This window comes from Balaenoptera borealis (genome assembly GCF_965194805.1).
Source record: "Balaenoptera borealis genome assembly, chromosome: 4".
NCBI classification, from domain to species: Eukaryota; Metazoa; Chordata; class Mammalia; order Artiodactyla; family Balaenopteridae; genus Balaenoptera; species Balaenoptera borealis.
This window is the reverse complement of record NC_138861.1, coordinates 105,911,144-105,936,285: the sequence shown is the minus strand read 5'-3', so window position 1 is coordinate 105,936,285 and position 25,142 is coordinate 105,911,144. Positions and strand designations below refer to the sequence as shown.

The window sequence follows — 25,142 nt, the reverse complement described above, 5'->3', positions numbered from 1 at the left end:
GGAATTAATAAATACATGTGTTTAAGTTTTGTTTTACTTTCATATGGTAAGTACCAATAGATATAACGTACTTGAACAAAAGCTCTTTGGGATCTTCAATAATTTTAGGAGTATAAAGGGGTCCTGAGAATCAACGTTTAAGAACTACTGCTGTGCGGTCAAGGTCAAGAGCCATGAAGGAGACAGAAGCCACAGGGAAACTTGAACAGGGAAAGCTTAACATAAAGGTTACTAACCATAAAGAATTTTTCAACATAATAATGGAGTAACTATAAAAATGAACCGAGAACTCTAAATAATGCCCTAGGACCAAGGAAGAGTAACGGAGGAAGGACAAAATCTTGCAAGACAGGGTCTGTCCCCACAGCTGGGATTCAGAGGAAAAAGTGTAGCTGAAGCACACTGGATGGCCAAGAAGGCCTTGGGCTAGAGCTAGCCCACAGTCTCAAGGTGAGCAGGAAACACTCCTCCAGAGAGCAGAGGGGCAGGCTGCAAGGTTGTCCGGGTAGCAGGTAGCACAAAGCCTGAGTGCAGAGTGTCCACATCAGGACGACTGTGTGAGGTGATCACCAGGCTGGTCAGGGGCTGTGAGCTTGCTGGGGAACCGCATGCTCTGGGCTTGCAGCTGGGGAACGAGTGCTGCTGACAAGGGTGCATCAGAAGCAAGAAGAAACAAACGCAGCCTGGAACCAAGAAAAGTATCTCCTTCCTCCTGCAGTGACTCTCCCGCGCTCTCTACTGACAAAGCTGAGTATCACAGCCGCTACAAAGGAGAATTACTGCAAGCTCCATGACAGAGCTAGTAGTACTCAGGGTGAATTCGGAACTGAAAGCGCTGACTTAAAACACACCACATAAACCCTTTTTATTACATCTATTCATAGGTCCAAAAATAATGTTCTGGGGACCACAGTTTAAGAAAAACTGATCTTTGTATATTGTAGACTTGTTCTGAGCCTCATATCCCCCTTGTACGTATTCGTTATTGTGGAATTCCAAAATTCGCTTGTCAACAACCACATCTGGAAAGCACACTCTGCTTAGGAAGGCTGCCAAGGGCCAACAACTGGGTGTGTATACGTGCGGGTTAAATTCTATAGCAAGATTTTTTTTAGTGCAGAAAGCAAAAAAGATCTGATGAATCATTAATAAGGGCAATTTAGCAAAATATATCAACAAGTTCTTGCATTCAGTGACAATGTTATGACTATTTTCCCATTAGCCCAGATCTCTGGTTACATCGGCTTTGAAAATGCCCAACTTGCACGTCTCCTGCACTAGTGTTTCCACAGCACAGAAATAAAAATCCAAAAAGCTAGAGATACAACACTGGCTGTTCTTCATTTCTCACAGAAAGCTGTCAAGGTCTTTCTCGTCCTTCAAGCACTAGCTCAAACATATTGTCTTCCCACCATGCCCGCCGCCCCCCTCACCCCATCAATGAATCTCTCTCTCCTCTAGACCCTGGCTTTCTGTTGTTTATGCCTCCAGTGAAGCACTTCCCCAGGCTAACTTGTTTTGCAGCTAGTTATGTCTGCATCTTTCTCTCCCACTGCACTGTGAGTTCCTCCAGGGAAGGGTACATGCCTCATTCATCTTTGCATTCCAGAGCCAGACATCTGACTGGATGTGGTAAGCCCACAACCCGTACATGTTGAGCCAAATTTGTTCACTTCAAGTGAAGGAAGAACGGGAGCTTGAAGTCTCCCGATTATCATTCCCAGTTTGAAAAGGAGCCTGGCCACAGACAGGCACTCAGTTGCTTTCTGCTGTGAGCAATCTTCAAGGCATTTTGAAAACAGTGGTCTTCAGGGGGATTCTTCTGAGTTGGGCAAAGAGTACAGAATTTATTTGAGAATTCTGGAATGCAGAAAGTTTATATGGTAATTCAAAACCCAGAAGAAATAATCAGGCACTATTTAATGCTGTAATTCTCTTGCAGCTTATCTTGATTCATTGCTTCCCTTCTTCTTACCTCCCACCTCAAGCCTTGATCCCCCGTAACATAAGACAGGACTATTTGTCTGGAAGAATCTTAAGATATTTTGTTGATAGCATGGAATGCTCCCCACCCTATTTGAAACCCTCCTAAAGAGTCTCTGCTGGTCAAGATCAACTGGATTATAAGGCAGTAACAAATATCCATAAATTTCTGGGCCTTAACACCTTAATAGTTTATTTCTCACTTTTGCGAAGTCCACTATGGGTCCGGGCAACTCTCCAGGGCAGCTGTGACTAATGCATTTACTCAATGATGCAGGTGACTCACCTGGTGCCTCTGAGACAAGGTGAAGAAGAGAGAGCATGGAGATTTCATGTCTGCACGTCTTTTGCTTTGACTCAGAAGTGACACATGCTGTTTCAGCCACAGCCCCTCAGCCAAAACTAGACAGGTAACCCCACTAATAGGCATGGAGGCTGGGAAGCACTGTCCTCTGTGGACCCAGGACGGAGAAGAAACCAGATATTAGTGAGCTCTGGTGCTATCTACTTCCAAGGCTTCACAAGGACTTTATATGTTAAAAATGTGCAAGTGCCCTTCCTATCAAGCCTGTTCCCCTTGTGAACCTCTACACATAACTGGCAGAGGGAAGGCAGAGGGAAGAGGCAGCTTGCTTCTCTCACCTTTGCCTTCTGTCCTAAAACACACCTAAGAAGCCAGGAAAGTTGTCCTCAGCATCTCCTGAATCAGACACCTCAACTGCACAGAGCAGAAGGAAGAAGTGTATCCCCCTCCTTTTCTCATCTATGATCTTATTTACCTGGAGTCATGTTCCTGTAACAGAGGGGTTCTAACCAGCTGGGTAGTTAGAAACAAAGCAAGTAGTCGAATAATTGCCCATTCCAGGACATCTGGCCTTGAAGAGTTCCATGACCAGGAAAGGAAGAAAGAATTAAGTTTGAAAGGTTTCAGCTTTCTTTCCAACTTCAATAACTAATTTTATTTTAATGTTATACCCCATTTTGATTATTAATATCATAACTCAAAACCTCCAATAAATATTCATTAAATACTTACAATATACCTGACTGCATAAAAAGGAGACCCATGGGGCTTCCCTGGTGGCGCAGTGGTTGAGAGTCAGCCTGCCAATGCAGGGGACACGGGTTCGAGCCCTGGTCTGGGAAGATCCCACATGCCGCGGAGCAGCTGGGCCTGTGAGCCACAACTACTGAGCCTGCGCGTCTGGAGCCTGTGCTCCGCAACAAGAGGGGCCGCGATAGTGAGAGGCCCGCGCACCACGATGAACAGTGGCTCCCGCTCGCCGCAACTGGAGAAAGCCCTCGCACAGAAACGAAGACCCAACACAGCTAAAAATAAATAAATAAAATTAAAAAAAAAAAAGGAGACCCATGCATTTTTTGAACAACTATGATGTTCCAAGTTTCACAGTATATGCCCTTTACAAATAATAAATTATTTTATCCTTTTCACCATACTTTGAGGTTGTCATGTTTGCTCCCATTGTAGAGCCAAATAAACTGAGGTTCAAAGAATTATGTCCTTTGTCCCAGATGATGGCTGGTAATAGTGGGAAAGGGGGATCTCAACCCACATCTATCTGGCTCATAATAAGGGAATCCCACATATTCACATCAAATTAATTAGAACTTAGAAGTTGTTGGCTTACAGCCTGATTTTTACTTTATATACTTGAAAAGTATAATCAAGAGATTATTCATTCACTGGAATAACTAGAGTTCCATTTGAAATTTGAAAGAATGTTAATCATCTTGTTTGTGTACTATTCATTATGCCATGATGATATTTTCAACTACATCAAATTTCCTTTCTCTCAAATAACTCACTGAACAGAATGCAGTTCTATTATATGGTCCAGAGATGCCATGTAACTCCTACCCCAGGATTAAATGAAATCATGCTCACTTAACAAAGTGTCCATAACAAAGTAAGCAGTTTATAAAAAAGATCAACTAATATGTTATTTGGCAAGGTTGTAGAACATTGGATCCTTATCTCATATAATGAGTAAAAATCTGAAAATAATAAAATCCTAATACTCTGGTAGAAGTGTAAATATCAAAAACCTGATAGAACTGAGATGTAGATGGAGATCATTATACATGTGTCTAAAGTAGCAAGTCTTTAGCTTCAAGCTCATGAGCTTAACATAAGCAATGGTGGGTTCAATTATGGAAGAGCAAAAACAAAAACAAATTTAGAAACATCCTGAAATGTTGGAAATGTATTGGCAAAATTCCAACTAAAGGACAAGATGTAAATAAAGGTGTTATAATATTGTTGGACCTTTCGAGAACAAACCCTCCCTTATACTAGATAAGCCTGATGTTTAGACTTTCTTACATTTGATTTTATACCCATTTTCAGTAGCCACTATACACACTCTTTGGATAATGCCAGTGTGTAGTTTTGTACTGTGTCCCAGCATCCAAAGCAGTACCTGGCACACAGTAGGCTCTCAGCAGATATTTGATGAATAAATAAATGACCAGATCTACATAGGAGAATAGATGTGGCAGTGAGAGAAAAGTATTTCAAAAGGTGGAGCTGAACTCTTCTTGGGGAGAGAACTGCCTGTTTTTTGGATGATACCAGCGATGGGACTTTTATTTCTGGCAGGATGGCAGACAAGGTACTTTGAACTGCAGTTCCAATGAAGAATCACTAAAATGTGAAATGAAATCTTTAAAAAGTATCTTTTAAATGCATCACTAGGTCAGGCTTCCCTCGTGGCGCAGTGGTCAAGAATCCGCCTGCCAATGCAGGGGACACGGGTTCGAGCCCTAGTCCGGGAAGATCCCACATGCCGTGCAGCAACTAAGCCCGTGTGCCACAACTGCTGAGCCTGCACTCTAGAGCCCGTGAGCCACAACTACTGGGCCTGTGTGCCACAACTACTGAAGCCTGCGCGCCTAGAGCCCGTGCTCCACAAGAGAAGCCACCGCAATGAGAAGCCTGCGCACTGCAACGAAGAGCAGACCCCGCTCGCCACAACTAGAGAAAGCCCGCGCACGGCAATGAAGACCCAATGATGCCAAAAACAAATAAATAAAATAAATAAATTTATTAAAAATAAATAAATAAATAAAATAAATGCATCACTAGGTAAGCTGCGACAGATGTTAAGGAGTGTACAGAAGCAAAAACAAATGAGACAAAAGCAGGAGGTAACTGAGCTCTAAAACTTTCACTGAAGTTTTCTGCTGCACCCCACAGACCCTGAACTTTCCTGGGTGATGGGCTGGAAAGAAGGGGTGGGAGGCAAAACCAAGTCTGCTCAAGGTGGCCAATTCTTATTATTTTTACCCCTTTCTAAGGCTGGCTGCATATAAACCTACATATAAAGCTGGTTCTACAAAGGGCTACAGTTCACTTGTAGAGAAGAACTATAAATTAATTTGTTGTTCAGAAGGGGAGTATCTGAAAGGGGGGAAGGTGAGTGGAAGGTCTTAGAGTGAAACCCAGACTCTGTGACCCCTCTTCCCATTGGGTGATGAAGCCTACTTGTTTTCAGATGTTTTATCCAGAATACCTCCAAGCTCCAAGTTCATGTGAGGTTTCTTCCCAATTTAGTGTTTTAGATCAAGGATTAAAAAGTACAGCAGTGCACTCATTTTAAGGAAACAGCTTATCTTTCTTTACTGTATCAACATTTGTTTTCCTTCGCTTAACCATGAATATGGAAAATGGTCACCTGCTCAAGATTCTCTCTACTTTATAGAAATCTGCTGCCCTTGATTTTGGTGTGATTTGGTGAGAACAGCACATTGCTTGGAGAAGCCACTGGTGACTGACTGGCTATGATGGTCATTAGGACATCACACAGGGGTTTGCTGTCACGTTCAGGGTGTGTTGAAAACTCAGCCCTGGGTTTGACAGACACTTTCATAGTATTGGAGAAATTACATCTCTTCATAATCAAACTTCAGTATTCTATTGATGCCTCCCAGGGACAAGGGGTGCGACTAAAGTTTCTGCCAAAATAATCAACTTGCTATAAACAATAGAAGAGGACATTGATATGCCAGTGAGTGTCTGAGAGGGAAAACAAAGGAGAGGAAATAGATTTTCAAAAGGCACCAGGAAAAAACAGCGCATTCAATTCAGTTAGACTCTACAGAAATCTACTGAACATCTACGTGTAGGGCACAGGACAGGACGAGGCCTGGGCGTTAAAAAAAAAAAAAAAAAGACCAGATAACACCTGGATGCACACACTCCATTCCAGTGCCATAATCAGTGCTTCTAACAATCCATCCCACGTTTTTGTAAATGTCCTTATTGAAATATAGCTGACTTACAGAAAAGCCCACGAGTGTACAGCTCTATCAATCTACACAAGGTTAACACTTCTAAGCAACCCCTACCTGGATCAAGAAATAGGATATTACCAAAATTTATTTGCTGCCTTGGTTGTCCTCTGATGCCTTCAAACAGCTGTTTTTGTAATTTTTCCAACTTGGCTATTTTTGCTATCGGCAGGGTTAGTCTCTTACCAGCTAGCTGTGCCCTCATCCTTCAGCAGAATTTCATTACGTACTACTGAATTCTCGCAAAACACTGTGAGGTGGCACCATTATCTTAATTTTCAATTTTAGGATACTGAGTTTCAGAGACACATACTTTACTCAAGAACACCAGCTGGTAGGTGCTTCCCTGGTGGCACAGTGGTTGAGAATCTGCCTGCCAATGCAGGGGACATGGGTTCGAGCCCTGGTCTGGGAAGATCCCACATGCTGTGGAGCAACTAGACCCGTGAGCCACAACTACTGAGCCTGCGCGTCTGGAGCCCGTGCTCCACAACAAGAGAGGCAGCGACGGTGAGAGGCCCGTGCACCGCAATGAAGAGTGGCCCCCACTCGCCACAGCTAGAGAAGGTCCTCGCACAGAAACGAAGACCCAACACACCCAAAAATAAATAAATAAATAAATAAATTAAAAAAAAAAAAAAAAAGAACACCAGCTGGTAAGTCGTGGAGCCAAGGTTTAAACTCCAGGATTGACTCAGAGCACATGCGCTTAACCACAATAGTACAGTGCTTTTCAAATAAGACACGGCCTGTGCATTAGAAGCTCACAGTCTTGAAGATATATTATCATATTACATGTAAATTTGGGTACCAACTTCTTTCTCTATCATATGCACATATATATTGTATACAGATGAATTACACAACATATATTGTCTCATTTAACCATTACAGTGTATTGTCTCATTTAAGCACCGTAACAACCCTATGAGGTAGAAATTATTCTTCATGTATTATGGTTGTTAAGCGACTTTCCTAAGCATGTCACCAATAAGTAGCCTGACTCCAGAGCACTGGCCCCTCCCAGCTCTCTGTCAATCACCCGTCCCTCACCCACACCACCCATGTAGTCTATGGATGTCTGTGGAATAAAAGAATGAAAGATGTCAACACTCACGGGTGACTTAAGTTGACAATAAAACAGGACAATACCGTTGTTCTGAGATCATTCACAAAAATGGAATGGGATGTGCTTAAATATCAGCCCTGGTGAGAAGAGACAAAAGCCCTTGATCGAGTTGCCTTCTCATTCTTTATCAGCAACTAGGAACTGGCGTGACCTATTTGTCTTGATGCAACCCTCTTCCTGCTGGTCCAATCGAAGTCATTCTTTAATCTAAGAAGGGAGGCATTCAGAGAAAGGAAACTAGCAGGTTCCTGAAGGCCAGCTATGTGTGTGCAGGAAACTATCAATACAGTTCATCATTTCATCCCCACAAAGGACCTGTGAGGTAGGTGTCAGTGCTCCCATTTTACAGATGAGGAGTCTGAGAATCACAGGGGTGCAGTAATGTGTCCAAGTTCACACAGATAGAAGTGGAAAGACTTGGGAATTGGATTCTGCCATCCACTTCAGAGTCACATTCCATTGTAGGTCTCCCCCACTGTTCTGGAATCTTAAGGTCTTCAAAGGCAGTAACTGTCTTGAATCACCAGGATACCACGCAGGGCTGGCACACAGGAGGACTGACCAGTTACCACTAATAGATCTCTGATGCCCAGCGCTGGCATCATGCCACCTCCCTGCCAGCTTTGTAGACGTGAAACTCTGCCTCGTATTCACTTCCCATCCTACAACGACTCTTGATTAGTTTGTCCTCTTGATAAGTACCTGTTCTCTTAAAACTCAAATTCTCTTTCATATTTTATCCTTCTGCCCCTGGGGAAAGGCTTCTCATTTCCCTGCTCAGACAGCCGGTTTAGGGAAGCTGTACACAGGAAGGAGATCTGCTTGTCCATTGCACTGCCAACCAGGAACACGAGCTACATTTGGAATTCACAGCACAGGAAAACATCCAGCCCGCTAACAAAGCATCTGCAGAGGCTCAAAGAAAACCAGATACAACATAATCCTTTTCTTGTGCTAATGACACTCTCATTTACATCCTCGCCATATTAATTCTCTTTGTTTCAACCTTAACTAAAGTCAAGGAAGGCTTCTTGGGCAACATTATTCACATGTATTTGACAGCCCTAAAATGACAAAATGCTCTAATTCCATCCGCTGATAAAAGTCAATTTGACACCAACGCTAACCTGTTATTTTTCAAATAACAATGGTAACATTTAATTAGAATTTAACTTGGCTGCTTGCTTTCACTTAACAATGTACACTGGTGGTTCCCTGATGAAAGAAAATATTGACATTCAGTGTAAATGCTGTATTTTTAAAAGAGCTGCACACTAGTCCTGTCTAATTATGCATAACATTCTGCTATTAAGTGCTAGTATTTCAAGTGGCTTGAAGGGTCACCTGGTCTTTAGTCCTTCCTATTATGATCGCAGGTTATGTTAAGTCTTTATGGGGCTATCACAATTGCCTTGTAAAGCTTACTTCTATCGGCAGACCCTACAGAAGCCCTCCCAAATGACTGATTATATCTCATGATCCCATTTTAACTAAAAAGATTATAAGAAAGCATCTAGCATCATGCCTGGCACACAGTAGGTGCTTAGTAAATGGTAGCTACTGGCATAGTAAATGTTTCATAAATACTTTGGAATTCAACCATTACCATAGTCTTAAGCTACATATTGATCAGAGAAGTTCTCTTTCCCCTCCTGGAACTCCTTACCTCATCTGTAACATTCACCCATTGGTTTATTCATGCCGCACACATTCACAGAGAACCTGCTCTGTGTCAGGCACTCATTCTCTCTAGATATTGATCCCCAAGGAAATGCTGCATGCTATATCTCCCTCTTGGAGATTCCCATTGCACATATTAGAGGTTCTAAGAAGTTCTATAAGGAATACATAGATAAATGAGAGATAGGCAAAAAATGGATGGATGGATGGATAGATAAATTGATTTTCAGTATTTTCCTTACTTGTGGAAACTTTAAAAATATCTTTACCATCTCTTTTTTACTGAAATATAGTTGATGTACAATATTATATAAGTTACAGGTGTACAATATATTGATTCACAATTTTTAAAGGTTATATTTCATTTATAGTTATTGTAAAATATTGGCTATATTCCCTGCGTTATACAATATATTCTGGTGGCTTATTTTATATATAATAGCTATACCTCCTAATCCCCGACCCCCTTTTCGCCCCTCCCTCCCTTCCCTCTCCTAGCCGGTAACCACTAGTTTGTTATCTATTATCCGTGAATCTGTCTCTTTTTTGTTACATTCAGGAGTTTGTTGTATTTTTTAGATTCTACCTATAAGTGATCATACAGTATTTGTCTTTCTCTGACTGACATTTCACTTAGCATAATGCCTTCCAGATCCATCCATGTTGCTGCAAATGGCAAAATTTCATGCTTTTTTATGGCTGAGTAGGAACACTTTTTGTCATGAAGACCTATTACCACCCTGAGACAATGGCGTTCTTAGGAACACGCTTTGGTAAAGAGTGCAGGTGCATATCCATTACAATGTCCCATACCCCACCTACAAGCATAGTTATCCATACATTATAAATTTTCAGAGCATACTCATTAAATTTGATACTGGACAATATAATTGATGCAACAATGAGTTTCAGGTGAGGCCTGAGCTCTAGCATCAAGACCACCCTATCTCTAAAATGCTATAACCAGGCATGTTTGTCCATGACAACCAATTTGAGAACTGGCCTTCAAGCCAACACAGACATGACTAAAGACCCAGCTGGTCCATTAAGTCCATTGCATAACGTCTCTGGGTCTCAGAGTGTCTAGTGGGGATTAACTGAGATAATGCACAAGGAAGACCAAAACTTCCCCTGAGATATTTGCAAAGGCTTTATTCTCTCGGGTCCCTCTACTTGGTCCAAACTATAACACTGTCCTGACACCTGTTCTGTTCACAATCTGTCCCTCAAGACCTGGATGTGTAAGTCAGTCTTTCCCTTAACTGGGAAGAGGAGGGGCCGAGGATAAAATGTTGGCCAGTGGGAGCCAATAACTTTTTTCAAGCACAGGTTCACACACGTATAAAGCATTTTTATCCCGCCCTAAGCATGAGACCAGATGAAGGAGTGACAAGGCAAGAATGAAAACAACTCTAGATTAAATATCAACATCCTGTTCTTTAAATGTACCTCAGCCTCACACCACCTGTACAAGGCTGTGCATCACCCTTCCCAGTAATTCTTCTCATGCTTTTACGTAGAACAAGTCAGCTTTTTCCAGCGCCCACTTCCAAATTAAACTCCACGTCTACCTGCTCTCAGAAGGGCTTTCCCATGGCACGACCTGCCCTCATTAACAGGCAATTATACATAAGCAACAAGGTCCTACTGTATAGCACAGGGAACTATATTCAATATCCTGTGATAAGCCATAATGGAAAAGAATATGAAAAAGAATGTATGTATATATATATGTATAACTGAATCACTTTGCTGTACAGAAGAAATTAACACAACATTGTAAATCAACTATACTTCAGTAAAATAATTTAAAAAAAAAAAAAACAGGCAATTATGCCCTCAGATAGCAAAGCTTTCCTCTACCTGACCCTTCAAATACACAAATCCCTAAGGAAGCTGGTGTCACGGCTGTAAATGTTCTCCAAGGAAGCAGCTGGGATGTGAGACAGTATTTCCCAAACTTCAGTCATTCAAAGACCTTCGTGATCTCACCACATATTTATACCATCTCTACTCTATGACAGAATAATGGTCCCCAAAAGGTATTTATGTCCTAATCTCAGAACCTATGAATGTGTTCCCTTACATGGCAAAAGGGATTTGGCAGATGTAATTAAATTAAGGATCCTGAAATGAAGAAATTATCCTATATTATCTGGGTGGGCCCGATGTAATTACAAGGCGCCTTATAAGAGGGAGACGAGAAGGTCAAAGTCAGAAAAAGGAGACGTGACAACAGAAGCAGAGGTTGGAGTGATGCAAGGAAGGGACCTCAAGCCAAGGAAGGCACCATTAGAATCTAGAAAAGGCAAGGAAACAAATTACACCCTTCACAAAAATTAGCTCAAAATGGATCACAGACCTCAATGCAAAATGCAACTTTAAAACTCCTAGCATAGGAGAAAACCTAGATGACAGGTATGGTGATGCCTTTTTAGATAAAACATCAAAGATACGGTTCATGAAAGGAATAACTGATAATCTGAATTTCTAGGGGATGCTGTGCCCAAGAGCCTCTGGAAAGAATGCAGCCCTGCTGATCCCTTCATTTTAGGACTCCTGACCTCCAGAGCTATAAAATAATAAATCTGGGTTGTTTTCAATCACTAAGTTTGTGGTAATTTGGTACAGCAGCAATAGGAAACCTATTTTAGGTAATGTATTTTTTCAAGACTATCTTTTCAAGAGCAGGGTTAGGTGTACCTAAAAATTGAAAGGACGGTACAGAGATTTGTCATAAACTCCCAGCCCACACACATGCATAGCCTCCCCGTTAGCAACATCACTCCCCAGAGCAGTACCTTTTTTACAGAGGATGAACTTACATTGACACATCATAATCACTCAAAATCCATAGTTTATCTAAGGGTGCTATGGGTTTGGACAAATGTGTAATGACATGTACCCACCAGTATGATATCATACAGAGTATTTTCACTCCCCTCAAAATCCTCTATGCTCTGCCCATTCATCTCTTCTCCTACCCACCCCCGCCACCAACACTGAATTTTTTATTACCTCCATAGTTTTGCCTTATCCCAAATGTGATATAGTTGGAATCATACAGTCTGTAGCCCTCTCAGATTGACTTCTTTCATTTAATAATATGCATTTAAGTTTCCTTCATGTCTTGTCATGGCTTGACAGTGCACTTCTTTTTAGCACTGAGTACTATTCCACTGTCTAGATGGACCACAGCGCATTTATTCATTCACCTACTGAAGGACATCTTGGTTGCTTCCACGGTTTGGAGATTATGATTAAAATTGCTCTAAACATTCACGTGCAGGGTTTTCTGTAGACGTTAAGTTTTCAACTCCTTTGGGTAAAGACCAAGGAGGGTGATTCCTGGCTCGTACCATGAGAGTATGTTTAGTTGTGTGAGAGACTGCCAAACTGTCTTCCAAAGTGGCTGTACCACGCGGCATTCTCACCAGCAATGAATGAGAGTTCCGGCTGCTCCACATCCGCACCAGCATATGGTGTCGTTGTTTCAGATTTTGGCCATTCTAATAGGTGTGTGGTGATATCTCATTGTTTTAACTTGCATTTCCCTAATGACACATGATATGGAACATCTTTTCATATGCTTATTTGCCAGCTGTATATCCTCTTTGATGAGGCATCTGTTGAAGTCTTTGGTCCATTTTTTAATTGGGTTGTTTGTTATCTTATTGTTGTTTTTTAAGGCTTCTTGGTATATTGGCTAACAGTCCTTTATCAGATGTGTTTTTTGTAAATATTTTCTCCCAGTCTGTGGCTTTTCTTCTAATTCACTTGATATTTTTGTTATCCAACACAAGTCCATGTGCCTGAAGCACAGTGAGGCCAAACAATACCAAAACGTCAGAGCTGGGAACAGAGAAAGGCATATTGTAGGCCCATGAAAGGAGACGGGCGGCTCATGCCTTAAAAACCCTGCGCTCCTCGAAAGCTTCCAGCAAAGCCCTTTAATAGGAAAGGTGAGGGAGGGGCATGGTTAGTTGTTGCAAACCTCTCCGTGTCAGATCCTTTTTTTGAGGTCAGGTCACAGTCAGGTCACAGAGTTCCCATAAACCTCCTCCCAAACAAATGTTATTCTCTGTTCTGACAAGAAGGGGCAAGGTCCCAAGGCTCAACTTTCCCCCTCTGAGGTCCAGGCCCTGGCTGAGAGGAGAGGGTCGCTGCACGGGCCGGTTACCCGGCCCAGGAGCATTCGTCCAGCACCCAGGCTGGATCCTCCTGCCGGGGCCCAGGCCTGGCTAAAGGGGCAGATCTCAGCTGTCGGCGCCCTCAGGGCCAGGTCCCCAGACCCTGCCCAGCCGTCACCACTGAGGGAGCCAGGCACCCAGGATCTACCGGTCCTTAGGCTTTTCATTTAAGCTGGAGAGAATCATTTGTATAGGATCAATAGGAGCAAATACCCATCAGGTGAATTCCCAGCTCCCAATTGCCCTTCTCTGAGAATAGCGCTAACCACAGAGGTGGACCTGGAGTAATGCTGCGCAATGTCCTTACACCTTAACCCTGACCTCCGGCCACCTCCTAGGAGTAGACAACTGATCTCAGCTGTACCAAGTTTTGAAAATTGAACGGAGAGACGGAAGCTGGTTGAAACTGTTACCTTAATGGCAGGGTCCATATACTCCAGCTGCTGAGGCCTCCGTGGATTGTGACCCATGGTGACTGCCACCACCATTAGGTCGACGAGGTGGGGATGGGGGGAGAAGGGTCACTGCTGCTTCAAGGCCTGGGCCCGGCCAGGGGGCGGCCGCGGTGAGGGCTCTGGAGCTCTATAGGACACAGCCCTCAGGCTGTCCCCGGGCACCCCAGCTCACCTGCTGGCCCCAAGGCCAGAGGGCCCGGAGGGCCCCGGGGAGAAGGCTGCAATCCGCCTCTTCCCGCACTCTCTGCCGCGCGGACCGCGCTGACTGTCTGCACAGCCGTAACTCCGCCCACGAGGCTCAGGGTCTCGCGATAACAGCTGCGTGCCTGCTCCGCCTCTGTTACATTTCCTTTCACGGAGCAGAACTTTTTAATTTTAATGAAGTCCAGTTTATCAATTATTTCTTTCATGGATCATGTGTTTGGTGGTGTATCTAAAAAAGCATCACCATAACCAAGGTCATTTAGGTTTTCTCCTATGGTATCTTCTAGGAGTTTATAGTTTTGCATTTTACATTTAAGGCTATGAAATGGGGAAATGATCCTATATTTTGAGTGAATTTCCTGAAGGATGTAAGGACTGTGTCTAGATTAATTTTTTTGGAAGTTCTGTTGTTCCAGCACCATTGCTGAAGAGACTATCTTTGCCCCGTTGTGTTTCCTGTGCTCCTTTATCAAAGATCAATTGACTGTATTTTTATCGGGGTGTATTTCTGGGCTCCTTATTGTGTTCCATTGATCTGTTTGTCTATTCTTTCATCAGTACATCACTGTCTTGATTACTGTAGCTTTACAGTAAGTCTTGAAGTCAAGTAGCATCAGTCTTCCAACTTTGTTCTCCTTCAATATTGTATTGGCTATTCCGGTGTATTCTTTATGTAACATTTAAATCGATCCACTTTTTTCTTGCTATCTAATTTAGTCGCATCCTGGCCATAATATCCATGGAATTGAAAGCTTGCTACATATTTTTATATAAAATAGATGATTATTAAATAGAAAGCATTCTCCTGTGTCCCACCCCACATCTCCCTGTACACATACCCCAATGGAATGGCTCATACTTTGGAAAACTGGTGTAAGGAAACACTCAAAGCCCCCAGAGTTCCACACCTTGCTCTACCATTCATTGACCTTAAACTGGTCATAGCCAGACCCCTGGTCCTTTGTCTTCCCATCTGTACAAGGGGTTCGGTGGAACAAATATTTATTGGACCCCAGCCCTATGCTGGCCACCAGGACTATCCAGGACAGTCCCTGGCTGAGCAAAGGGTCACAGACCACCAAGTTGTCCAAAGTTTTCACTCTCTGCTCCCTTAAGTCTGCTCCCCTGACTGAGCCCTCCAGCCTCTGACTGACTTGGAGTCAAAAAGAACAATGACAGCCCCTGTTCCCTCATGCCTCTTCTTTCCCTCTGGAGCATCTATGCACTGAGCTTAGTTGACATCAGAAGAAAAAGCTGCCTCTCTCTTCCCCACACTGGTCACCCTGAATCATATTCACATTGGGAGATGGGACTAAATCAAGCAATCCCATGGGGTTTAATGGCAGGAACACTAGAGTAAGAAGTCCAAACTCTGGCTTAAATTATGTTTCTGTGACCTGCCAGCGGCATGATCCCTCTAAGACTCAATTGCCTTATGTGTAAATAGGGAAAGGCCTACTGAGCTCAAAGTACTGGTGTGAAGATTCGGTGAAATAACATAGTCTCAATCTCCCAGCACCTAACCTGACACACAGTAGGCATTCAGTAAACGTCAGTGAGACCTGAATTGGAATCAATAACCATCTCTTAGCGTGTACAGGTGATGGGAACTTTACAGGGACTTCTGACATACTGACAGGGAACAGGTCCTTTTCCCAGTGGCTTGTGCACACTCTAGCAGTCTGAACTGTTGCTGTTTCTCGTGTGTGTGTCGTCATCTGTTTGCATGGAGATTGGGCTTTTAAGACGTTGCAAGCTTGGTCATGTTTAGGAAGTTATCTACTACTTTTTTAAACCTGACTTTCCACTTCAGTGAAGAAAGTACACAAGAGGATGCAGGGGAGAAAGGGTGAGAGGAAAGGAGGAAGGCAGGGAGAGAGAAAAAAGTCAGGATGCACAGCAGCTAGTCTCCAATATTGAGGTTACGTATCGATCTTAGACCTACTCAGAGAGCTGAGCAGAGGCCCCCACAAGGAAAAGAAAATTGAACCAGTTTCACACGCTGGTTTTCCGCACCAATATTCCCATCTATTGCCAACGGCTGCCCCCTTGTGGACGTTCTTCACACTGCTTGGATCTTCTAAAATGCAAGGAAGCGGAAAGCCTCACAGTGGAAAAAAATGTTTTAAGCTTTCAGAGGTTCCCCATTGCCTGCAAGACAAAATTCACTAAACAAAGATCCTTCATGATCCAGCCCCTGCCAACCAAGACAGCCAGAATGGACTAAGACAGGGATGGATACTAAGCTTGGACACACCATGTTCAAGTTACCTCTGGGACACCCAAGTGGAAAGGGTGAAGCAGCTCCTAGGAAGCTTTAGCGCTGGAGTATGGAGAGGATGTTGAAAGGGACCTGGTGTGTCAGTTTTTCTGTTGATGCCCACAGGTGAGAACGTGATAGGTACTAGGTCCCCACATGCCCAGACACAGCATTAGATCATTTATGCAGGGCCCATCGAGAGCCTGGGAAGTCATTACCAGAGTCCTGGACACCCACCTCCAGTCTGTGACAGAGGAGAGATGGCAGAGGGACAGACAATGTCTTGGGAGAGAACTACTGGAGAGCTATGGCACTTCCCTTCCCTTCTCTGTAAGTGAGAGGAGGCAAAGGCTTATGTGTTCCCACAGGCCAGATGTGGGTCATGTAAGAAGGAGCCAACCTCGAGGCATCTTGTAAAGGACACCGCCCAGGAGAATGGCCTGGAAAGACAAAGTGGCCCAGCACAGAAGGGAACCATGGCAGGTTAGCAGCCGAGGGTTACACCTGCTCAAGGAACAAACTATATTCAGGGTTGCTGGTCAGAGGACTCCAGCAAGGATGCACCCAACAAAAGAACCAGCACTTAAAACTCTGCCATTCCCAGACAGCACGTGTGGCTGAATAGACGTGAACTAGCCCAGCACATCCTTCCTGTCCTGTACCGTTCCTGGAATCAACTTCCCAGCACCTCTGGAAGTGGATACTCCAGCCCCAATCAAGCCTCCAGATGAATGTAGCCCCAGATGACATCTGACAGCAACTTCATGGGAGACCCTGAGCCAGAATCCCCAAATTAGCCCCCTCCAAATTCCAGACCCACAGAAACTGGGGGAGATAATAAGTACTGTTCTTTAAAGCCACTATTCGTTATGCAGTAGCAGACAACTAATACATGACTCTACCCTACAACTATGATTCAGTTCTGGGGAGGGGTCCAGGAATCCGTTTTTAATAAGCTCCCTAGATGGTCCTTTTGACAACTAACTAAAGTTAGAGGAAGAAGAGGACTAAGGCAGTATCTCCGGGAGCCCTGACATTCAGTGCCCCCATGAAGCTTACAGTCCTGTGGGTGCAACAGGCAATAATCACACCAAATACTGTTTTAGGGTCTTGGATTTTGTTTTTATTGAAATATAACCGACATATAGCATTGTGTACATTAAAGGTGTACACCATGTTGATTGATACACTTATATACTGCAATATGATAACCACCATAGCTTTCAATAATATCTCTATCACATCACAGAATTATCATTTCTCTTCCGTGGTGAGAACATTTAAGATCGACTCTTTTAGAACTCTGAAGTATATAATATAGCAATATCGACTATAATCCTTATGCTGTGCATCAGATCCCCAGAACTTATGCATCTTCTTGTTACAAGTTGTTTAGTTATAATTGTAGAATCTGGGTTTGAAGGACCTAGGAGTTGTCTGGGGCATCAATTTCCAAGAGTCATTGAAACAACACTGAAAATTACTTGCAGGTAAGCAAGCCAATCACACTTCCACCTAAGCTGACAGCTCCACCAAGTGGACATTTCAAAAACTCCTCTCATCTGAGTGTTTCCCTTTTCTACACTCGAAGTCACAGGCAGCTAAAAGCCCAGCATTACCACGGACTGAAATGCTGATTCAGAACTTGTTTGCCTCTCTGCTGCTAACCAGCTATTGGCCTCCTAAACTGCAAGCCTCTCCATCTGCCTCCCGAGGAGTCTGCTTTAGAAGATCAGACAGGAAAACTGTGAATTCAGAACAAACACTACAAAAAAGTGATGTTGCAAAAGTATTTTCAAAATGTTGGGTCTGCTTCTGCCCATGGAAATAAATATGTTTTTTAAAAAAAAAGCATTCTGCAAGAAGTTTTTATTAACCAAAAATCTATTTCTCCACAACAGATAATTTTCACATTCCTTGAGGATTGTCTCATATCAATAAGAATTGTTTGAAAATGTGGTCTTTGATAATGGTATTATATTTGTTATTGGCATAACTAAATTGTGCTCATCATATGGCTTATTTGCAGGCTGCTGTAGTGCAGTGGCTGAGAACACAAACGTTGTAGTCGAAATGCCTGTTCAAATCCTGGCTCTCACTACCTCCTAACTGTGTAAACTTGGGTGAGTAACTTCTCTCTATGCCTCATTCTTCTCAACTGTAAAATGGACTTAAAAATAGGAGTCTCTTCAATAGAATTGTGAGGATTTGTTAATCCTTGTAAAGCCACACCTACAGCATAGAAAGTGCTCAATAAATGTTAGCTACAGTGATTACTTAACAATACTTTATTGTTGGGTCTTTTGAGTTGTTTCAAAGATTGCAGTAATTAATGATGCAGGAATTCATATATTTGTTATATTTCTTGTCCTTGTTTCTTTTTTTATTTTATTGAAGTACAGCTGATTTACAATGTTGTGTTCATTTCTGCTGTACAGCAAAGTGATTCATATATATCAATGTATACATTCTTTTTCATATTCTTTTCCATAATGGTTTATTACAGGATATTGAATATAGTTCCCTGTGCTATACAGTAGCACCTTGCTGTTTATCCATTCTGTCTTGTTTCTGATTATTTCATAGAATCTAAGATATGGGATTACTAGATCAAATGGTGAAAAGTTTTTTTTTTTTTTAAACATCTTTATTGGAGTATAATTGCTTTACAATGGTGTGTTAGTTTCTGCTTTATAACAAAGTGAATCAGTTATACATATACATATGTTCCCATATCTCTTCCCTCTTGCATCTCCCTCCCCCCCCACTCTCCCTATCCCACCCCTCGAGGTGGTCACAAAGCACAGAGCTGATCTCCCTGTGCTATTCGGTTGCTTCCCACTAGCTATCTATTTAAGAGTATTGATAGAGTATCAAGTTACTCTCCTAAACAGTTCTATGTGGCCCTCCCACCAACAGGGTTCAAAAACACATGTCAGCACGTGCTTTAAAAATAGTTGCTAGTTTGTGGTGGCGGTGGGGGGAAGAAATTTTCCTCTACCCTTCTAGGTTCTTCTGGCTGGTCTAAGAATTAAGTTGACATGAGACACATTAAAAGGAGAAAATCAAATAAAAGTTTAATAACATGTATGCATGGGAGAGACCCAGGAAAATAGTAGTAACTCACCGAAATGGCCGAAGCCCTCACCTTAAATACCATCTTCAGCTGAAGACAAAAGAGGACATTGAGGGTAGTGGTTGGGGACTTCAAAGGGGAGAAAGACAATTCACATGAAAATGAAAAAGAAAATGTTTGATAAACAAATGTTTGCTAGGCCCTGAAGAGACACGGGACATAGAGTGAACTCCGATCTCTCTCCCACCACACCCCGCCCATATTCTTTGCAGATACCTCTGGTGGTAGCTCTATTCTGGGAACAGTCCCTTTATCTAAATTCTTTAGGCAGCTAAGGGAGAGGTCAAAAGAAGGAATTCCTGAATCTTCTTCTTCTTAAAGATAATCAGCCTAAAACAATCCTCATGCCAAAGATACACATGTTTCCGTGGCAAATTTGCTCCCCTGCATTTACCTAGTACGACTGCCATCTCATTGTTTCAGTTTGCATTTCTTAAATAACCAGTGAAGTGGGACATTTAATTTTTCTCTCACTCAGACTTCTAGTCCGAATTACTTTATCCAGAGATAACATAATTTGCAAAAATTTTAGTAAGAAATTCTCCCTGAAAATGGAGCAAATGTAGCTCTAGGAAACTGAGGCAGAGGCCAGAAAGGGACTTGCTTAACTTGGGAGTATTCCTCAGGACACAGTCTCTCAATGCTAAGAACATTCTAGAAACACAGCAGGTTTCTACCCATAATCCCCTACACACAGGTTGGTCTGGACCCCAAGACAACAGAAGCCTCTGGCTGAGTAGGATTCTCTAGCTAATGTGCTTCCCTTAGCCTCCGTGGAGCTTTTTCCCCTTAGAATGTCCCAAATGGTATTTATTTTAATCTAAGTGATAGAGTGTCACAATAGAATTGATCTATGGGGAAAAAATTGGACTCAACCCCGATTTTTTTCCACCAACAGAGACCCAGAAGCAGAACCTTCCCAGCCCTCTTTCCAAGCCCCCAGACAGGCTCTCGGCTGCACTTTGGATGAAGTGTCTGCCTTCGCATTTTCCTTAGACACAGTACTTCAGCCTTTCCATTTTCTAGGGTTGTAAACAGCTGTGACTTGAACAGGCCCAGAGTAGCAGCACCGCTCTCCCCAGGTCCCCGGCTGAGCTGACCTGCCACAGAACGAACATGGTCACACTGGGAGGGTCTCTCTCCAGTCCCAGGTTATTCAGCTGCACTGATTCAGCCCCTCAGGAGTGTCCGGAAGGGTGAGTGGTGATACTGCCACCACCTCCCTTGGGTGAGAAATGAACTTGAGGACCAATGACTTTGAGGCAAATTAAAAATGCAGAAGTCAAAACATACTCTCCTAAAATAGGCCCACTATTTCCCCCTGAAGTATGATAATAAGAATAAATAATCATGTACTATTTCACTGAATCCCCACAGCTACTCCATAAGGCAGATATGATCATTCCCATTTCACAGATGAGGACCAGCCAGCAAACAGAAACTACTCAAACAGGGGGGGACTTAATAAAGGAAATAAGCCATATGGGAGGTGGAAAAATCCAGAATCCAAACATGGGATGGTGAGGTGACCCAAAGATTAGCAACAGTGGAAAGCCACTGCTTCTCCAAGGGCTGAGAATCAAAAAGAAGAGCCCAGTGGGCAGGTCTGCAGGGAGCCACAGGGGAGGGGCTGGCCAGTGGGAGCTGGGGCTGTGGAAGTGATACTGCCATGGCCAAAGATGCCACTGCCCCCAGAGATGCCACCAGAGGCAGGAGGGGACATGGAGATACTGTGGTTTCTCCCCTCTCCCCCACTTCAGTCTTCCACAAGGGACCCCGCTGCCAAAACCTATAGGAAGACAGTTGGCAAGGGAGCCTGGGAAAGGCAGGTCCCTGCAATACAGAGCAGGACAGAGAAGGGCAAAGAACGGGGCTGAGAAAAGAGACCAGTTCTGGCCCATTGCTCATGGTCCTTCCACTACCACGTGGCAGAGCCAGGTATGCAAACAAGGTGCACTTGAGTCCATCAGCCTGGGAGAGGCAACAAGGGAGATGACAGGTGGACAAAATAGCAGATGGAAGAAATAAGATGGTTTAAAAACTGGCTGTGGGAAGGGAAGTGACAGTCTTATGTCTCTAGCCAGGGTATCATACAAGCAACAAGGGGTGGGGATCTGTGGACACCTGGCTCCATCACTCACTTGCATCACGTACTAGGAGCACACCGATTAGTTATCTTCTCCAAGCCTGCCTTTCGTCCACTCATTCAACATTTACTGAACACTGAGGATGGGGAGATGCAAAATGCAAAATAATGCTTTAGGAGTTCAGGGGAATCTAACCTTCATCCCTCCTCTCCCTCATCCTCCTCATCGGATAAATCCCTCATCCTCCTCATCCTCCTCCTGTGGCAAGGACCTCAAGAGAGGAAAAGATGTGTCCCTGCAAAAACTGCCCCTGGATGTGGACCCCTTAAGAATCCATGAGGAAGAGGAGCCAGGAATGCACAGGCTGACCTCCGAGCTGGTGAGAGCCCATCTGCGGAGGGAGCAGAGGCCGACCTCTGGAGTGTGGCAGGAAATGAGCACCTGGGACAAGGGCGCTTCAGGTGAGCTCAGGTGAAGGGAAATCAGAAAATGCCATAAACCAGGCTGCAAATTGCATGCCTCAGATCAGCTCCCCGAGAAAGGGCTTCAGCAATAAAGTAAATCTATGAGAACAACGCAGACCCAAAAGCCTGGTAGACTTTTTTAGATTCTGTTCAAGGGTAAAGTTTAGAAGACTCTAACAAAGTTAACTCCTTTAACTGAGTTAAAGGCGTCTGTACACCCATTCCTCTTCTCCCCTGCTCTCTTAAGCTCACTCTAATCTTTGACCCCCACTACTCTACTGAAAGTGCTTGTCAGCACCATCCGTGAACTCCCCACGGCTAAGTCCAATGGTCAGTTTCTAGCCTTTATCTTCCTTCACTTCTCAGCAGCATTTGGCATTGCTGTTCATTCCTTCTTTCTCAATACACTTTCTTCACTTTACTCCCAGGACTGCACATTCTGCCTCATTGGTTGCTCCTTCCGGTGTCCTTTGTTGACTTTTCCTCTTCTTCCCAATCTTAGAGAGCTCAGTCCATGGTCATCTTCTCTGCACACATTTAACGTTTTGCTAGTGTCTTAGTTCAGGCTGCTATAACTACCATGGATTGGGTAGCTTATAAAAAAAACAGAAATGTATGTCTCACAGTTCTGGAAGCTGGAAGGCTGAGATCAGGGGGTCAGCATGTCTGGATCAGGGGTCCTGGTTAGGACCCACTTCTCAGCTGCAGAATGCTGATTTCTCATTGTGTCCTCCCGTGGCAGAGAGCAGAGTAGAGGGAAGCAAGCTGTCCCATGACTCTCATAAGGGCACTAATCCCATTCATGAGGGTTTCACCCAATGATCTCGTCTCATCCTAATTATCTCCCAAAGGCCCCACCTCCTAACATCATCACATTGGGAGGGTAGACTTTCAACATATGAGTTTTGGAAGGACACAAACATTCAGTCCATAACAGCCAGTGTTTTGCCGCACTGCTCCAAGGTCACCTTCATGGGCTGCTCTGCAGTAATGGTGGTAGACCCTGTGGGCCTTCCTGCACAGTTGACATTACGCAAAGTTTTGCCAACAGAGAGTGTTGGAAACCCTGCAAGAAGAAGGAGCTTCTCCTCCTGGTTCTGGCGTGTTTCCTTTCTGCTCCTGCCACATGGATACCACGTGCATGTGGGAGACATGAAGCAGCACTCCCAGGGACAGCTTTGCCTTGAGTTTCGGCAGCATCCCATGAGCAGGATCCCCAGTGGGTCTCAAAGGCACCCCAGTGGGAGTGCTTCTAGCCTCGGTCTACCTGCACCTTGACAGGGTGTTTCCTGCTTCCCCAGTGACGGTAGAGCAGCACTGGCCCAGGAAACCCAGTGAAGCTCTCTGCCATCCACGGAGCCACAACCATCCTGGCTCCAATGAGGTCCAGATCCCAGCCTTGGGGAGGGGTCTGTCTTCCAAATGTGTCTTTCCTTGAGTACTCTCCCCCAGCCAAAAGGTATTCTTTGGGGTTCTCTTTAGTCCTTTATAGTTAATTTCTTGTTATTCAATAATTCTTCATGTTAAACTTGCCCTGCTTACATCACTGTGTGGTTTCCACCTCCTAGATGCCATTGACACACTCCCTTAGTGATCTCAGCTAGTCTCCTAGCTTTAAATGGCAACTGTATGCTCATGACCCCAAGTTTTCATCTCCATCCCAGATCTCTCTCTTGAACTCCAGACTCAAAATACAATTCAATATCACCACCGGGATAGGAAAGAGCAAACCTATAAGTAAAAAACTACATTCCTGATATTCCCAGCAAAACTTGCTCTATCCACAGCCTTCTCCATCACATTTGGCAAAAAACTCAATCCTTCCTTCTGCTCATGTCAAAAACCTTGGGAGTCATCTCTGACTCTTCTCTCTCACCCTCACATTCAGTCCACCAGGAAATCCTGTTGACTCTACCTTCAGAATACACTTTCCTCTCACCACCTCCACCGCTACCACCCTAGCCACCATCATTTCTTGCCTGGATCATCACAACAGTCTCAGGATTATCTTCAACATAACAGCTGAAGCAATCTTTTAAAATATATCATGTCACGCCTTTGCTCAAAATCCCCACAACAGCTGCCAAAAGCCAAAGCCAAAGTCCCTAAAATGCACACCACCTTACATTTTCCATTTTCAAATTGTGCACCAGGCACCCCAGGGAATTCACAGGGTCACCACAGGGTAGTTTACATCTCCTAGGTTAACATAGCGATATCTGTCCCACTGGGACTATTAGATTGTTAGGATCTAACTATTTATAAAGCCACTGTTAAGTACTTCCTTTGATGTAGGGGCACCATGAAAAATTGCTAAGACACTAATGGCACCACGGACCTAGGAAGTTTGGGAACCTCTGCGCCACACGATCATGTCTCTGGTCTCATCTACAATGGCTCCTTTACTGACCCCACTCACTCCACTCCAGTCCCCAAGTTCTCCTTAAGCTCCTCAGCCATACCTGGCACACTCATGCCGTGGGGCTTTTGTCTAAAACACTCATACTTCAGATATCCAAGGGGCTAACTTCTGCACCTCCTTTAAGATTTGCTCAAATGTCATCTCTTCAAATGAGGTCCTCCCTCACCGTCTTAGTCAGCTCTGGCTGCCATAACAAAATACCACAGACTGGGCGGTCCAAAGGACTGAACTTAATTTTCTAGAGGTCAGAAGTCCAATACCAAGGTGCCAGGTGATTTGTTCTTGTAAGGACTCTCCTGGCTTGCAGACGGCCACCTTCTCACTGTACCTTCACGTGGCCTTTCCTTGGTGTGTGCACTGACAGACAGACAGACAGAGAGAAAGCACTCTCTGGTGTCTCTTCTTATAAGGACACTAATTGTATGAGATCTGGGCCCCACCCTTGTCACCTCAATCAACCTTACTTACTTCTTTAGAGGCTCCATCTTCAGCCACATTGGGGCTTAGGGTTTCAACATAGGGATCTGCAGGGGGGACACAAACATTCAGTCCATAACTCTACACTGTCTGAAATTGCAACCCCACCTCCTCAACATTCCTTAACCCCCTTACCTTGCTCTTTTTTCCTCACAGTTCACACCCTTTTCACCTACTCTAACTTATATTCAGGCTATATTTCATTGTTTATTGTGTCTGCCCTCAGTGAAAGGCAGACAGAGGGCTTTGCCTACTCCATTCACTGCGTGTCATACATTAGCACCTATTACATAGCTGGCACTCAAAACTTACTTGCTGAATGACTGGCTAAAGCATAAGAGGAA

The 25,142-nt window shown here is 43.8% G+C and overlaps 1 long non-coding RNA gene across 3 annotated transcripts in view; it reads right to left on the bottom strand.

The window, feature by feature from the left end:
• Nucleotides 1-25,142, bottom strand: part of LOC309627513 — a 39,294-nt gene that overhangs the window by 12,560 nt on the left and 1,592 nt on the right. For 2 of the 3 annotated variants that reach the window (XR_014243773.1, XR_014243774.1), the window contains exons 2-3: nucleotides 24,790-24,845; nucleotides 19,340-19,417 (exon numbers count right to left, since the gene is read on the bottom strand). This is a non-coding gene — a long non-coding RNA (uncharacterized lncRNA). The remainder of the gene's footprint in view (nucleotides 1-19,339; nucleotides 19,418-24,789; nucleotides 24,846-25,142) is intronic. The other variant, XR_014243775.1, reaches the window with a different exon arrangement.